Below are 15,785 nucleotides of genomic sequence, written 5' to 3' on the forward strand. Positions count from 1 at the left end.
CTCTGAATCTCTCAGAGATTACCACCTTGGACCTCATTGCTTCCTTCCCTTCCAGTGCTCCCGTGGCTGTCATGCAGGAATCAAAATCTCCCACACTTCCTTCCTACTCAAGTCAACTTTATTGCAAGAAGCTTCATGCCTAGACCAGCATCTCCTGCTGTCTCTTTCATGGTGCTCTGTGGAATGTTGATATGTAAAAAGTAAAAATTATATGCCTCGAAAATGCTCTGGGTCAAGTTTGGGAAATTCTGAAAGAAAATTCAGAAGATCTTATTAGGTTTCAAAATGTCAGCATCCTTCAAAGCAAGGCTACGGAATGACTATTTCTCAAAAATTTTACTTGGAAAATAGTTTTAGAAATTCTAATTTGTTCTGTTTCGGCACCCATCTTCAAATTCAGATCTGAAACATGTAATGCTGGGAAATAGATTATACATTCGGGATGGAAAGAAATCATTTTCTTTCAATACTTTTCCACTTAAAAACAAATTAATGTAATCTTATGCCTGAAGGTGTTGCCTTAAGGTTATCGATAAAGCCCATTCTTGATTTATTGATAAATATTTAGCAATTGGCAGATGAGCCACCTTTGATTAATCAAAATTTTGATAAGATAGAAAATTAATTAGTCTCAGTCATTTAAATTCAGCCTTTTTGATTTACACACCATAATTACAAGTATATTATTTTTTTGTCTGATTTCGGATATATTTATCATTGAGTTTGGCATGCACAGTTTAATTGCTCTCCTTGAACATCAAATAAAAGCAACTCAAAGATGAATGAGTGGGGGCAATACTCCCTTTTCTGCAATTTCAGAATAATGGATTAAGTAACTAAACAGAGAAGAATACATTTTAGACTACTGCACACAATTGTCTGGGCTGCTTCTGAACAACAGATTTACTATTTTTAAAATATTAAAGCCACTCTCCCACTAACTATCTCTTTTTTGCGGATCAGTAGTAACATGCCCTGAGGTGACTGATTATTGCCAAGCAGTGATGATAGCTGTTTGCAAATTCAGCAGGGGAGTCACATTTGAGAAGTCAAGGTCTATACGCGCAACTTAAACTATTATGGAACAAATCCAATGACCCTTGAAATCAGTTAAGCAGAATGAAAGTAGGGTGTCACTCTCCAAAATTCTTTTAGCTGGTGAACCCCAACCCAACAAAACATTAAACAGCTACCCTGTCCTTTTAATAACTACTTTGTTCTTACAAACAGCTTCGTTTCTAGAGCTGGGAATGATAATTAGGATTTCAGAGTTTGGTATAGCCAGCCAGCATTAGCATCGTGGTTTTCTATGTTAGGGATTAATAACAGTAGCCACAATGATGACAGAAAACGATAATAGTTCTAATTACTGATATTCATCTTAGGATGGTGAGCAGCTGTTAAAACATCTCTTTAGAAGTGAAAGTTCACCCACATATCTTTTTCACCAAATAGGGGAAGCTTTAATGCTAATTAGGAAGGAAGATTAACAAATCAAGTGTCAGTCAGAGCACACTGGGATTGTTCTTTATTAACTTTTTTTTTTCCTCTTCACCTTAAGCTTTCTGGCCCTTAAGCTTTTTAGCAGCTGACATTGAAAGCAATGACAGAAGCCCCAGGAGCCTCCTGGTTTCCACTTAAAACAACCCTTTCTAATTCAATATGCGAAGTATCTCATCTGCTTGCATTTGAAGAATGTGATCTGTTTCCTTACAGGTGTCACTAACTGGAATGCCTAGAAAGTCAAGGCCTACTAGTGATTATTCTAAGGCATATGATATAATGCCAAGAAAGTCTTTCAGAGAATTGACGTTTAGTCCATCACTTCCAAAATCAGTTACAAATACCTTCAGCAAATAACGACACCTTGACAAGCAAGTTCATCATTTCCTTCATGAAATCAAGTTAGAATTGGTGTTTCCCAAATTATCTGGAGCACATTAACCACTAGGATATTAGGGACGGAATGGGTTGTGACTCTGGTTTTCAGCCTAAAGTCAGTATCAGAACCTCCAGGTCAGAGGATATAAAATCAGAGTCAAGTTTAAATGGGCAGAATGTTTCCAGGTCCCTGGAGAGTGGGGAGCAGAGAGTGATCCTTCAAGATCACTGACTCCACTTCCATCAGATAAGGATGGTACTCTGCTGATGCTGGTCACAATCCAGGAGAGTTTGATAACTGTCAACATCTCTTAAATCAAGGTTTGTCCAAATTTTTTCTGTAAAGTTCCAGCTAGAGAATATTCCAGGTTTTCAGGTCTTGTCTGTTTGTAACTACTCAGCTGTTACTGCAGGGTCAAAGCAATCATAGACAGTAAGTAAAGAAAGGAGTGTGGCTGGCTTTCAATAAAAGTTACTTTTGAATTTCATATATATTTCATTTGGCATGAAGTGCTATTATTCTGATTTTTTTCAACCATTTAAAAATTCAAAAAACATTCTTAGCTCACATATAAAAATCGGTGGCAGGCTGTTTGCTTATCCCTGCCTTCAATAAAAATGCCAAAATTTTAAGACAATGTCTTCTCAAATGACAACATACGCCACATGATGAAAGGACACGGACAGGATCAAGTGTCACCTTCTCTTTCAGTCCTAGCAGGATCCTGCCTGTCTCAAATGTCACTCACAGCATGGCATCCATAGGAGGAGGAGGCATTCCACTGTGTTCTGTTTCCATAACTAAACAAAGTGGGAATCTATGAAAAGTGAAGGCACACATGTCTGTGTGCATGTGGATAAGCACATGTGTGTGGTCTCTGATGCCAATCTGTAACTCGAACTGCAAAGTTGCAGTATTATGGAAAATCCGGGCTTTGAGGCTCCTCCCCAGATATGTCTCAGTTGTTCTGAGGTGTATTAAAATCTGTATTTTAAGCAATCTCCCCAAGTGAGTCACATGATCTAATCTTTTTAGGAAACTAATATCAGAATCAAGGTCTAGCACAAACTGAAAGTTTATGGGGCTTTAGGGTCCAATTTAGGGTCCAATCTTCTTTCAGGCTACAAGTGAAGTGAAGTTGCTCAGTCGTGTCCGACTCTTTGCGACCCCATGGACTGTAGCCTACCAGGTTCCACCATCCATGAGATTTTCCAGGCAAGAATACTGGAGTGGGTTGTTATTTCCTTCTCCAGGAGATCTTCCCAACCCAGGAATTGAACCCGGGTCTCCTGCATTGTAGGCAGACGCTTTACCATCTGAGCCACCAGGGAAGTAAAAAAACTGATTTTCTAAAGTGATATCAACATACATACCTATCTTAATACTATATACTAAGGAAGGATGTAGACCATGAGATACTGAAGCAAGGAAAGCTTCTAGAGCTACTTAGAAGTGGTAAGAAAAAAATAAAAATTCTAAGAAATGTTCAAGGGAAATAGGGCACAAGCAATCAGTCTACGGTGAACTGATATGACCACAAGTAGGCAAGTCAGAAAAATCACCCTTTCTTTGCAGGTACTTTTCAAACACTGACAGTTCCAAACCATTGAGAAATTCGGTAGCACACAGGACAAGTGAACCCCTAGAAACCCATAGTAATCAGGGATAAGGAGGTTCTGTTTGAACGAAGGGGTTGGGCAGGCCACATGTCTATGACAGCTTTGCTCTAAACAGTGGCGACAGCTGTGAACCAAAGGGCAGCCTTTCTTGGATAAACTTCAACATCTCTTGGAACAAATAGCTATAGCGAACAGAAGTACCATCTTTGAATACAAAAGATGAAGCTGGCTGCATCAGTTCTGCTATGGGTCAACCATCTAAAAAGGCTATTATCTCCTTCATCACCTTTTCTATTCCCAAACTTATATTCCCTTGAGTTTAATGTTTGCTATTTTTCTTCATGTTCCTGACTGGTCCCTCTCCTTATAGATTCTCTGGCTCAGCTTTCAGCTTAGATTTGTTCTTAATGCCAGCATCACCCTGTAATTCTGATTGCTCCAGACCTCTGACCAGAGTCAATTCCTCCCCTAAACCTATAACATTGTAAAGAACTTATATTTTAGTTTTCTCACAGAGATGTAGTAACTTTTTTGATGCCTATTATATGTTATTTAATTATTATTAGAAAATAATGTTGATGAAATCAATAATACATTACAGTAATAACTAACAATATAGCTTCACTTTATGCCATGAGTTGTGCTAAGTGCTTTACAGGGATATTACATTTAATATTAAAATGCAGTGGTTTCCAGTATGACATGTAAGGAGCTTGGAAGTCATCATCATTTTCACAAGAAAAAAAGCTGAACAAATTGAAGATTGGTAATTTTTCTTAGATCCATCAGAAAACAGGTCACAGGACAACTGCAGCCCTGAACACTGGTGATGGGGATAAAGAGATTCACAGCAAAAACCCAGAGGGAGAAGCCCCCAACTGAAGTCAGTACAGGTAAGAACGCTTCAACCTGTCAGTGATGCATCACTAGAGGCTCACTGAAGACTAGCTGGAGAACTGAAAACTCCTTGGAGACCCAGTCTTAGGGGGCCTCCCCACATTTTCAGGAGGACTACCCTCTACCACGTTCTAACCCTGAATGTAAGATAAAAATTTGCAGTGCTTCCCCCTGGGAAAGAGGAAAGCCTTATTTTGAAATATACTCAGAGCTCTCTCTTTTCTATTTAACAAGACCTACCCTTGGGAAAACTATTTTAGCAGAGCCAAAGGAGGTTTTACCGTACAGAATACATTCCTCCCCTCCACACCTTGCCATCTGTGAGGGTTAATTTTATGTCAGCTTAATTGGACCACAGGGTGCTTAGATATTTGGCTAAACATCATTTGTGAACATATCTGTGAGAGTGTTTCTGGATGAAATTAGCATTTGAACTAGTGGATGGGCATCATCCAACCCATTGAGAGCTTGAAGAGAACTAAAAGACAGAGGAAAAAGGAATTCGGCCCTTCTTGCCTGATTGCCTAAGCCAGAACATCAATCTCCTACCGTTAGTATGCCTGAATCTTAGGTTTTCAGATTCAGATCGAAACCTACACTATTTATTGATTCCCCTGATTCTCAGGCCTTTACATATTCAGACTGAATTATACTAGCAAATTCTCTGGGTGTCCAGCTTACAGATGACACAGTTTTAAGATGTCTATGCCTCCAAAATTATATGGGCCAATTCCATATAATCTCTCTCTCTCCCCGCCATATATATACATACACACATACATGCACACACACACACACACACACACACACACAATCTCCTACTTGTTCTGCTTTTCTGGAGAACCTTAATACTCCACTGCATCAATACAATAGCTCCTGTATAATAATGAGAGATTATAGCTGGAAGATGGCAAATCTCAGAATCTATTTAAGAATGAGTTTCTACAAAGACCCAAAGACAAGAGGAGGATATAAAAACAATAGAGGAAATTATAGCCTTTAACACCACCACTACAGCAAACAGTAAACAAAATCCAACTCTTAGCCAGATAAACACAACATTTCTCACGAAATGTCTATCTACTTGATTCTTGTTACCCAATACATCATGTCTTACTCTCAACAGAAAAGCCGAAAGGCATGCTAAAAGCCAGAAACACAATTTGAAAAGACAAAGTAAGCCTCAGGTCCAAACTCAGATATGGCAGGAATTCTGAAATTATCAGACAGGAAATTTAAAATAACAGTGAATGATATGCTAAGGGTTCTTACAGAAAAAGTGGGCAACATACTAGTGCAGATGGATAATGTAAGCAGAAAGGTAGCAACTCTGTGGAAGAATCACAAGGAAATACTAGAAAATAAAAACCTTGTACCTGAAATGAAGAATGCTTCTGATGGGCACATCAGTAGACTGGACATGACCAAGACAAAAATCAGTGTGTTTGAAAAACATGTGAATAGAAACTTCCAAAACGGAAATACAAAGAGAAAGACATGGATGGAAAAACAGAACAGAATATCCAAAATCTGAGGGACAATTACAAAAGGGGTTGGTTATTCTGTTATATTACATGTGTGTAATGGCAAGATCCCCTGGAGAAGAAAATGGCAACCCACTCCAATATTCTTGCCTGGGAAATCCCATCGACAGAGGAGCCTCATGGGCTATAGTCCATGGGATCACAGAAGAGTCAGACATGACTTAGCAACTAAACAGTAACAACACACACATGTCAGGTAACCATCTCTATTCTTTAGATGAGAAGCTAAGTAAAAAGACAGAACAGATACGTACACTGTAAAACTGTGGATTGGGGGATTGCCATAATCAAGTACTGAACTTCAGTTGCAGGAAATTGGGAAGATGATTTCTAGAGGCCTTTATCCCCTAGCTATCAAGTAATAATTTACAATAGCTCAGCTCTCTGTCTTAAGGACATTATACTGGAATGTTTATGAGAGTGTTCCCCTTCCTTTGGAAGGGGATATCCTTCCAAAAGTTTGGCTTTTGTTATATCTCCCTGGATGAATAAGGGAAACCAGAGAGCTGACAGAAGAACAATGTCTTATTCCTTTTCCAGATCTTGTAAGCCCGTGATGCTCCACAGCTGCTCTCTATAGTCGACCTTCATTCTGGGTCCCTGGGAATCTTCTGTCTACCTTCTCTGTATCATCAGGTTGTTGTTACTTAGTTGCGAAGTTGTGTCCGACTCTAGTCCGCCAGGCTCCTCTGTCCATGGGACTTCCCAGGCAAGAATACTAGAATGGATAACCATTTCCTTCTCCAGGGGATCTTCCTGACCCAGAGACTGAATGCACGTCTCCCGCAGTGGCAGGCAGATTATTTACCACTGAGCGACCAGACAAGCCTGTATCATCAGATAATACTTATAAATTCTTATATTTCAGAACACATGCTCTGATCCTTGACACATCTGCAGTCTGGATGAATGTGAGAGCATCCAAACAGAAAACAGAACAGTTTTGTTGCATTCACTGCGTCACTCACATAGCACATATTTACTGAAAACCAACTTAGACTATTCATTCAGAAAATACTTATTGGTTATGCAGTAAATGTCAGGCAAATCCTTGCTCAGCTGGAAATGGGATATAAGCTGAGACACATCCTATCCTTAAGGCGTTTAGAGAGAACTGTAGAAAAAAAGACAAGTTCCAGGCAAGATAGGAGCAAGCATATGATTCTGAAGCACAAACTATGAGAGAATTAAGGAAACAACAAACAAAATGATGAAGCTGCCTTAGGGCAAGACTCTAAAAAAGAAAGACTTGATCTTAAAGAATATCTTTGGAAGACAACAGAGGAGTCAGGGATAGCTCAGCTGCTCTCATGCTCATCATAATGAGCGATTCTTGGAAATGTAAAGTAATTTGCACAAGTCATACGAAGCAAAGAGAAATGACAGAATGGTGTGGCACTGCAAGTCTATTTACAAAATAAAGCATGCTACTTTTATTAAAATAATAATTTTCCATTGTAAGTAAAATAAATAAATAAATGGTAACTCTTCCCAGAGAGCTAAGAGAAGCTCACTGACAACATCTCATAGTAATTAAGAGAAGACAGAGGCCATGAGACACACAGGATTTTTCCATACAGATGCAGTCTCACTACAGCCTTGGCTGGTCACAGTTCCTTCCTTATTGATATTGACTGACTTTTGATGAACACTCATGCCTGAAATACTGTCTGCCCATGTTCAGAGCCTTATCTACTAGGAAGCAGCCTTGTAGCTATTGGCCTAAGAAACTGCATGACTCCTTCTCTGCAGGGGAATGGTAGGTTGCCTTGTAATGGATTTCCAGGAGGACCTATAGCCAGAGGCCTTTGGGAGACCTGGAAATTAACACCCACTTTGCGTCCTGCCTAAGCTGTTTGATAGCTCTCTCCAAGCCACACAAGCTTTGTATTTTGTGACAAAAACTGAAAGTCGAACTGGTTTTCTTATCTTCAGCTTCTTACTGTAAGTGCAAGTGGGTGGCTTCTATTCATCAATTGTTTATGTCTCAGATGCCAAATGTGTACAAGCCCCTAAACTAGTTTTTAGTAGCTACAAAGATGCCTCGATTAAAAAAGAAAAAGTTTAAAATATCAGGTCATACTTTCTTTTAATTGGAGCAATTCGTAGAATTCAGACCAAGGTTTATGACTCTGCTCTCTGAAAGGAATTCAAGGTTTATCATGATCTGCTCCAATACTACCAACTATCATTCTGTAAATAGGATCTCATGCTTATGTTAAAGATGAGCCACTTATTCATAGTTCACACAAATTTACTATTTGTTTACAAACCCCTAAAGGGGAGAAAACCACAAATACCAAGCACACTTATATATTATTACGTGACAACAATTTCAAGTGCTCTCTAGACACAGTGTCTGATGAACTACGGACAGACGTTCCTGACATTGTACAGGAGACAGGGATCAAGATCATCCCCAAGAAAAAGGCAAAATGGCTGTCTGAGGAGGTGTTACAAATAGCTGTGAAAAGAAGAGAAACGAAAAGCAAAGGAGAAAAAGAAAGATATAAGCATCTGAATGCAGAGTTCCAAAGAATAGCAAGGAGAGATAAGAAAGCCTTCCTCAGCAATCAATGCAAAGAAATAGAGGAAAACAACAGAATGGTAAAAACTAGAGATCTCCTCAGGAAATTAGAGATACCAAGATCTCTTCATGCAAAGATGGGCTCAATAAAGGACGGAAATGGTAGGGACCTAACAGAAGCAGAAGATATTAAGAAGAGGTGGCAAGAATACACAGAAGAACTGTACAAAAAGATCTTCACGACCCAGATAATCACAATGGTGTGATCATTCACCTAGAGCCAGACATCTTGGAATGTAAAGTCAAGTGGGACTTAGGAAGCATCACAACTCTAGTAGTGGGGGTGATGGAATTCCAGTTGAGCTATTTCAGATCCTAAAAGATGATGCTATGAAAGTGCTGCACTCAAGATGCAACAAATTTGGAAAACTCAGCAGTGGCCACAGGACTGGAAAAGGTCAGTTTTCATTCCAATCCCAAAGAAATGCAATGCCAAAGAATGCTCAAACTACTGCACAATTGCACTCATCTTACACGCTAGTAAAGTAATGCTCAAAATTCTCCAAGCCAGGCTTCAGCAATATGTGAACCGTGAACTTCCAGATGTTCAAGCTGATGTTAGAAAAGGCAGAGGAACCAGAGATCAAATTGCCAACATCTGCTGGATCATGGAAAAAGCAAGAGAGTTCCAGAAAAACATCTATTTCTGCTTTATTGACTATGCCAAAGCCTTTGACTGTGTGGATCACGATAAACTGTGGAAAATTCTGAATGAGAAGGGAATACCAGACCACCTGACCTGCCTCTTGAGAAACCTATATGCAGGTCAGGAAGCAACAGTTAGAACTGGACATGGAACAACAAACTGGTTCCAAATAGGAAAAGGAGTATGTCAAGGCTGTATACTATCACCCTGCTTATATGCATATAATTTATATGCAGAGTACATCATGAAAAACGCTGGGCTGGAGGAAGCACAAGCTGGAATCAAGATTGCCAGGAGAAATATCAATAACCTCAGATATGCAGATGACACCACCCTTATGGCAGAAAGTGAAGAGGAACTAAAAAGCCTCTTGATGAGAGTCAAAGAGGAAAGTGAAAAAGTTGGCTTAAAGCTCAACATTCAGAAAACTAAGATCATGTCATCTTGTTCCATCCCTTCATGGGAAATAGATGGGGAAACAGTGGAAACAGTGTCAGACTTTATTTTTTGGGGCTCCAAAATCACTGCAAATGGTGATTGCAGCCATGAAATTAAAAGACACTTATTCCTTGGAAGGAAAGTTATGACAACCTAGACAGCAAATTAAAAAGCAGAGACATTAGTTGTCAACAAAATTCTGTCTAGTCAAGGCTATGGTTTTTCCAGTAGTCATGTATGGATGTGAGAGTTGGACTATAAAGAATGCTGAGTGCCAAAGAATTGATGCTTTTAAACTGTGGTGTTGGAGAAGACTCTTGAGAGTCCTTGGACTGCAAGGAGATCCAACCAGTCCATTCTAAAGGAGATCAGTCCTGCGTGTTAACTGGAAGGACTGATGTTGAAGCTGAAACTCCAATACTTTGGCCACCCTTTGTGGAGAGGTAACTCATTTGAAAAGACCATGATGCTGGGAAAGATTAGGGGCAGGAGGAGAAGGGGAAAATAGAGGATGAGATTGTTGGATGGCATCACCAACTCGATGGACATGAGTTTGGGTAAACTCTGGGAGATGGTGATGGTTGGGGAGGTTTGGTGTGTTGTGTTTCATGGGGTCGCAAAGAATTGGACATGACTGAGAGACTGAACTGAACTGAACTGATGAATGTTTTCTAGAAAGCTGACTTATTACAGATTGGTTTCATATTTGGAGAGCACATACATTTTAATGAATTACAGACCTCATAAGGCAAATCATATACATCCTGGTGATAAAAAGACTAGAAACTGCTTAGTTTTGAAGTTTGTTAAAGGCATAAAATGGATTCCTGTCATAACAAATTAAAAATGCTGACTGGGAAAAGTTTACTACTCCCAAGGAGAAAAAAGAAGAAAAAGACAAGTAAACATTTTCAAAAGGAGGCATCTCCTATTTAAACAAACAAAAAAAAAGGAGTAGGTAATGGGGGAAAATAATTTTTTTCTTCTTCATTTATGCTACAAATTTTCAAGATGGAATACAGCATAGTAATGAAAGGTGCCAATTCCAGCTTCAGATTGGATGGAATAAACTACTTCCCCATTAGCTGTGTTACTTGATCCTCAGTTCCCCCATGGTGACTGCAGCCATGAAATCAAAAGACGCTTACTCCTTGGAAGGAAAGTTATGACCAACCTAGATAGCATATTCAAAAGCAGAGACATTACTTTGCCAACAAAGGTCCATCTAGTCAAGGCTGTGGTTTTTCCAGTAGTCATGTATGGATGTGAGAGTTGGACTGTGAAGAAAGCTGAGCGCCGAAGAATTGATGCTTTTGAACTGTGGTGTTGGAGAAGACTCTTGAGAGTCCCTTGGACTGCATGGAGATCGAACCAGTCCATTCTAAAGGAGATTCAGTCCTGGGTGTTCTTTGGAAGGAATGATGCTAAAGCTGAAACTCCAGTACTTTGGCCACCTCATGCAAAGAGTTGACTCATTGGAAAAGACTCTGATGCTGGGAGGGATTGGGGGCAGGAGGAGAAGGGGACAACAGAGGATGAGATGGCTGGATGGCATCACCGACTCGATGGACATGAGTTTGAGTGAACTCTGGGAGTTGGTGATGGACAGGGAGGCCTGGTGTGCTGCAATTCATGGGGTCACAAAGAGTTGGACACGACTGAGCGACTGAACTGAACTGAACAGTTCCCCCAGTTATAAACTACGAATAGTAAAAGCACAGTTGACCCTAGAACAACATGTGTTTGAACTGTGGGGGTCCACATACATGCAGATTTTTTTCACTAAATATGACTGTCCAGTACTATAAGTAATGCAAGGTCAGTTGAACCTGTGGTTCCAAATCTATGGATGCCAGGACCTCCTGTAAACTTGTGCAGTAGTGGTTTTGATTGTGGGGTTTTGATTGCATGGAGAGTCAGTGCCCCTAACACCTGCTGTTGTTCAAGGGTCAACCGTAATAGTAGTGACCTCAGAGGGTCAACTGTAATAGTAGTGGCCTCAGAGGTTTAAACAGATGCACTTAGCCTGGCACAGTCAGCCTTAATATGTTGAAGGTATTACTGTTGCTTCTCTCAATTGCCTACAAGTACCCTGTGAAAAGAAATTATGAATATATTATTAGCCTTTACTAGACAGAGGATGAGATGACTGGATGGCATCACCAACTCAATGGACATGAGTTTGTGCAAACTCATGTTTGGAGATAGTGAAGGACAGGAAAGTCTGGGGTGCTGTAGCCCATGGGGTCACAAAGAACTGGACATAACTTGGTGACTGAACAGCAACAGCCTTTCTTACAGTCTAAAGTAATAAAAGTTCACAAACTAGAGACTAATTTAAAGCAATGGACAAGCACTGATTTCTTCCATATAATGATAGCTAACTAGATCAAGGAGAAAAAGGAGAAGACACTTCCCACATGGGTAGAAATGAGAATGACTGAGGCTCTGGACTAGAGAGATCTCAGTTGAGAATGTGATCGTACAGAATCTTAGAGTTAGGTAGAAGCCAAAAAATCAATATTGTTCAAGCACCAAATCAAAGCATGAATATTTACAATATCTTAACTAATTTCTTATATACTGCAGTTTTTCAAATATGTATGATATCTATCCATACTTAACATTATATACTATATTTTGCTATCTGTGATGCTTGCCATGGCTGTCAACTCAAAGTCACCTCTTCAGCTAAAACTTTCCTAACCACTTTGGCTAAAGTAGTCCACCAGTCCTCGGCAGCCTTGATCATATTACATGATTTTATTTCCTTCATACTTTCAGCAGAGTTTCCCAAGTCCTATCCCAGTTACTCTACAGGAGAATTTCCCAGACTCAGCACTACTGACATCTGGTACTAGATGAATTGGTGTAAAGCTGTCCTATGCATTGTAGACTGTTTAATAGCACCCTGGCCCCTACCCATTAGAGGCCAGTGGCAGCCTTCTGTTAACCTCACTCAATATTATAACCAGCATAGATGTCTCCAGACATTACAAAATGCCTCCTCAGCCATTCAGATGGAGAGTCCAGTAGGACCTGGGACAGTCAAAATCCCTGACCAGCCAACTCTAGTCATAAGGAGTTTTATTTGTTAACCTCAATATGTGTGTAGGATAAACATTTTCCATTATGTGTCAACATGTGAAAGGGGTTGGTAAGCACTGATGATGGACATCTGAAATGATGTTTGCATGCTACTAATTTTATAATAATTATACAATTTAAGACCTACACTACTACAAGAGGCAGATACTGCTTTATCCCTATTCATCAGTGATGGGTTAAATCCTTCATCCAGGCTATTTTTAGAGATGGAGTTCCCCATCCTTTGAAAACAGAAAGTTGTGTCCACTAAGTTAAAAAGGAATCCAATACCTTCCCCCAAAGTCTTCTCCAGGGCAAATTTATAAGTTATTTCAATTGTTTTCTTCCCTTGTTTCCAGCAATATTGCCTACATTCTGCCCTGTCTTCACCATCCTATCCTTCTGTTCCTTCCTTCTGTATTTGTTTTTCTTTTTAATCATGTGCAAAACTATATTCTCCTCTGTTACCTAATTTTAGTGGACTCCATCCATTATTCCAACCTGTTTAGATATTTTGGGTCTTTGTCAGGTATAGGGCTACTGGTTTAACTCAAGTGAGGAAATTGAATAAAATGAAAACTGAATATTTTGTAGACTATGGTATAGATTATACAAAAAGCAAAATACGTAATTTAAAGAGATGCAAATCAAGTTCTAGACCGTTTTTCAAAGAAGTTGCACCATTTTACAATCCCACAAGCAACATACGAGAGTTACAATTTCTCTACATCCTCACCAAGATTTGTCATTGTCTTTTATTCTAGCCACCTTTAAGGGTATGAAGTGGTGCATAATTAGGGTTCTTATTTTTGTTTCCTTGATGATTGCTAATAATAATGCAATAAGAAACATGTACTTATTGGATTTTTGTATATCTCCTTTTGAAAAATATCTATTCACTCATTTTTATCTATTAACTTTTTAAATCCACTCATTTTTAAATTGACCTATTTATCATTTTATTATCAAATTGCAAGTGTTCTTTATATATTCTAGATATGTCTTATGATAATTTTATGTATCAACTTAGCTGGGCCATAGTGCTCAGATATTTGGTCAAACATTATTCTGAATTGTGTGTGTGTTATAAGATTAACGCTTCAGCAAGTGAACTTTGAGACTAGATTACTCAAAACTCGTTGATTTAAATGTTAAATTGGATTACCATCCATAATGTGTGTAGGCCTCATTCAATCAAATGAAGATCTTAAAGGAACAAAGACTGACATTCCCCAAGCAAGAAGGAATTCTGCCAGCAGATGGCATTGAACTTGAACTGCAACATTAGCTTTTCCATGGCCTGCCAGTTTATTCTGCAGATTTTGAAATGGCCAGCATCCATAATTCAGGAGCCAATTCCTTAAAATAAATCTCTCTTTCTACACATGCACATCTTACTGGTTCTGTTTTCTCTGGAGAACTCTGACTAATACAACTACCTTATCACGTTTATAATTTGCAAATATATTCTCCCATTACATTTACTTGTATAATAGAATAAGATAGGCAGATATTCATATGAACTGAAAGTTTGTCTTTACTTTTAATCTCTCCAGTCTGCCACAAAAATACAAACATACACCCTTCTACTTCTTCCTCCTTCAGAAGCAGTCATTTGCCCTGTAGATGTGAAAACCCAAAAAGAATCAAAAGGGACCAGGTAGATCTAAACAGATAATTGTCCAAATTAAGAGTCCTTCAGGCCAAAGCAACTGGAAAAGAATGGGTACTTAAAATTCCCTCCAACTTGGCTCTGAATAGCAAGAATCAAAAAGTTTAGTCACAACAATAGATTTCGAAGAGAATTAATAATGTTTCTGTCTACTTCCCTGGGTTGGGAATATCCCCTGGAGAAGGAAATGGCAACCCACTCCAGTACTCTTACTTGGAAAATCCCTTGGACAGAGGAGCCTGTAAGGCTATACAGTACATGGGGTTGCAAAGAGATGGACACAACTGAGTGACTTTACTTTTTACTTTTACTGCTACACTAGTTTCTTTCGAAAGAGTCTAGACCTGTTTAGAATGATAAAAAGAGAAAGTTTCAGAGTATTCCAATAACTCATCAAGTGTAGTACTTATTCCTTGTATTACTCACAACTGGAGAGAATGCAAAGGAATTTGAACATGACATGGTGACATCAAGGAACAGTTGCACAGCTAAAACGATGCATATTGAATCAGCCATGGGGTACCTTGTGTTACATTAACCTCCTTTTCCAATAATGATCCCTGGACTGTGATCCAGTATTTGCTTTTTAGCATATTATCGAGCAATGGTAAGATGAAAAAAAAAAGTTTTCTCTCCCTGCCTCTTTTCTGTTTCTATTTTTCTCATCCTGTCTTCTTCGATATTTCAAAAACTTGGAGGAGTATTATTTGTTCAAGATCTTGTCAGGGCCATAACCGTATAAATATCCCCAAACTGAAAACATAAATAAATGCCCTGTATAAGGACACAAACCAGAACAATCCATTATTTAGACTCAAATATATCTAAGATGTAATCACATAAAGCTGCAGACCCAAAGGTAGAGAGCTCTTAAAAAGCTGGTGAAGCAGAAATATTTCTCTCTCTTTTTTTTTTTTTTTTTTTTTGACGAGGTAAGGTGCACTGTTTTTTTTTTTAAATAGAAATGTATTTATTTTAATTGAGGGCTAATTACTTTACAATATTGTATTGGTTTTGCCATATATAAACATGAATCCGCCACGGGTGTACACGTGTTCCCCATCCTGAACCCCGTTCCCACCTCCCTCCCCAAACCATCCCTCTAGGTTATCCCAGTGCACCAGCCCCGAGCATCCTGTATCATGCATCGAACCTGGACTGGCGATTCATTTCACATGTTTTCACATACATGTTTCAATGCCATTCTCCCAAATCTTCCCACCCTCACCCTCTCCCACAGAGTCCAAAAGACTGTTCAATACATCTGTGTCTCTTTTGCTGTCTCGTATACAGGGTTATTGTTACCATCTTTCTAAATTCCATATATATGCTTTAGTATACTGTATTGGTGTTTTTCTTTCAGGCTTAGTTCACTCTGTATAATAGGCTCCAGTTTCATCCACCTCATTAGAA

At 39.0% G+C, this 15,785-nt stretch overlaps 1 protein-coding gene and 1 non-coding gene across 3 annotated transcripts in view; both read right to left on the reverse strand.

Moving 5' to 3' along the window:
- PRKG1 (protein kinase cGMP-dependent 1) overlaps positions 1–15,785 on the reverse strand; it is a 1,413,309-nt gene that overhangs the window by 367,166 nt on the left and 1,030,358 nt on the right. The window lies entirely within an intron of this gene.
- Positions 3,142–3,213, reverse strand: TRNAC-ACA (transfer RNA cysteine (anticodon ACA)). The gene has a single exon. It is a non-coding gene; the product is annotated as a tRNA-Cys (tRNA).

This window comes from Bos javanicus, chromosome 26, assembly GCF_032452875.1.
Source record: "Bos javanicus breed banteng chromosome 26, ARS-OSU_banteng_1.0, whole genome shotgun sequence".
NCBI classification, from domain to species: domain Eukaryota; kingdom Metazoa; phylum Chordata; class Mammalia; order Artiodactyla; family Bovidae; genus Bos; species Bos javanicus.